Source organism: Coffea arabica, chromosome 3e (assembly GCF_036785885.1).
Source record: "Coffea arabica cultivar ET-39 chromosome 3e, Coffea Arabica ET-39 HiFi, whole genome shotgun sequence".
Taxonomy (NCBI): domain Eukaryota; kingdom Viridiplantae; phylum Streptophyta; class Magnoliopsida; order Gentianales; family Rubiaceae; genus Coffea; species Coffea arabica.
This window is the reverse complement of record NC_092315.1, coordinates 45693595-45695834: the sequence shown is the minus strand read 5'-3', so window position 1 is coordinate 45695834 and position 2240 is coordinate 45693595. Positions and strand designations below refer to the sequence as shown.

The window sequence follows — 2240 nt, the reverse complement described above, 5'->3', positions numbered from 1 at the left end:
GTGGTTTCTCATCCAGTTAGAAGGTCCTTGAGTTGTATGAATATTCTAATGGGGGCAAAAATGTCCAACGGTTTATTGGGACAAGTGAACCCACAGAAGCTCACGTCAAAATCAAAATCATTACCAATTCCCGTAAAACTTTGCAGTTCTAACAGCCTCATCTCCGGCTCCTTTTCCCTCAGCTCCTTGCTACTACTATTGCTCCTAAATCAAAACCTTCTCAATTGCCGTCGCCACTTCTGGAGGCATATATTTCTCATCATGCTTAGCCAAAACCTCAGTGGCCTTAAAATAACATTTCCCACTCCTAATAAACCATTCCATCTTGTGATTGCTACTACTACTATTTCGCTCTTAATAAACCATTCTACCACAACCAAATGCCTTTCCCGGAACAAATCCAGCAATGAACCCTCGTACTTCACCAAAATATCCATCATTAAGTCTGTGATCATGAACTCCATCTCCGGCGACGAGGGAATCTGCGTCAAACTGCCCTCTAGAACCAGCCCGCCAAGACGGAACTTGGATTTTAAGGGTTTTGGGAATATTTCACAAGGGCATCGGCTGGGGTGACGTAGAAGACGAGCTAGTCTTGAAATTGGTTGAGAACGATGACTATAAACCTCGTGATACAGCTAAAGGTTAGGGCATAAGTCCATAGCCAGTGGGTTTGGAGTTATCTGGCTCGGGCTTCGATGTCAGATCGATTTGGACAAACAGGTCGAGCTGCCCTGGTGGAGAAGAAGCAGAGGTTTGGGAACAGGTTGTGGTGGTTGGGGAGATAGAGGGAGAATATTGGGTGAGATTCCGAGAAGGTGGTGGTGCTAAAAGAGTTGTGATAATTGTGGTGATGGAGGAAGGTGGTGGTAGTTGTGGCAGCGGCTGGTCAGAGTCGGCAGAGGAGACGGGAGGCTCCTCGAGAGTGCATTTGGAAACAATCTATGGCTTCACCTGTTCCAATAATCTTTCGGACATTTTTGTCCTTGACTATATTCCTCAAATCCACCTTGCCCATGCCACCGGACAAGAAACCGTTGAAATTCAGTAAAATGACTCCGCTAGAGCCTTTTTGCGAGTTTAGTGACTTTTTTGGCCACAAAAAAAAGTTTGGTGACTAGGGGATGCCATTTTTAATAGTTTAGTGACGTTTTTGGCAATTTACTCAAACCCAAATGGGGATTTTTCTTATGGCAACCAAAGAAATTCGACTTCATATTCTTTGATATAATTTGTAGAGCACAAAAAATAAAGAAAAAGTTCTTTAAATCCCTATTCATGATTTTACCGAGTCGGAGATAACTCACTGCTCCATCTATTGCCATGGGAAAAAGTAATCATTGAAGACATATGCTGGAAGATTCCCAAAAAAAAGTTAAAAGCTCTGAAAACTTTTAGTTTGTGAATGGGTACTACAATTTAAAAAATTAGATATCTTTCTTAATGGAATTAATGTAATAGTTTTGCCAAGTTCTAAGCAATTCATTTGTATATATTTTCATACGAAGTAGCAATTTTAATGAAAATCAGTCATTTGGTTTTTGAGTTAGTCAATTATTTGATCGAATATTGTATTATATTGATGTTGAATGTTGGTAAGTGTCCATTGTATTAATTTTCAGATAATGTTAACATATCTAATATTGCAATTTTGCTTAATAAACCAAGTCTTAAAAAAAAGTTATCCCATGTTAATATTAATTAAATCATTATTGTTATTTAAAGAAATCTATATGTTGATAGCTAGAACCAGGGGCGGATTTTAAAGGGGCCCCCACTGCCCCCTTAAATTCCTATAATAGTTATACAATTTTAACATAATTATAAAGGTGCCCCCGGAGTTTTTTTTAGGAAAAATGTGAAGGAATGGGTCACAAAATTTATATCATTCACTTTCCTCCTCCGGTCCCCCATTTTCCCCCCAACAGGGCCAAGTACCAATTATATCAGTCTTTTCTTTTGGTCCCCACCCCCCAAGTTCCCTTTCCTCCTCTAGTCCCCTATTTTTCGTTCACAACTGACGGCCCCTCTTTCTTCCCCCATTTGTACTTGTTGGTAAATTTATTTTTTTTTGCTTAAAAAATTAGAAAAAAGAGTAGATAAAAAATTTTGGTGTTATTTTTGCTCCCACTAAGATTTTTTTCTGGCTTCGGCCCTGGCTAGAACCATTGTCAAATAGTTAGCAAGATGCGAATAGTTACTGAGCAACTTAGATAGCAAGGGGTTTGTTAACTTCTAGT

The 2240-nt window shown here is 39.2% G+C and overlaps 1 pseudogene; it reads right to left on the bottom strand.

Annotated features, from left to right (window-relative positions):
• Nucleotides 1–204: 204 nt before the first annotated feature.
• On the bottom strand, nt 205–1018 carry LOC113737702 (cytochrome c-type biogenesis protein CcmE homolog, mitochondrial-like; annotated as a pseudogene).
• Between the last annotated feature and the right edge of the window lie 1222 nt (nt 1019–2240).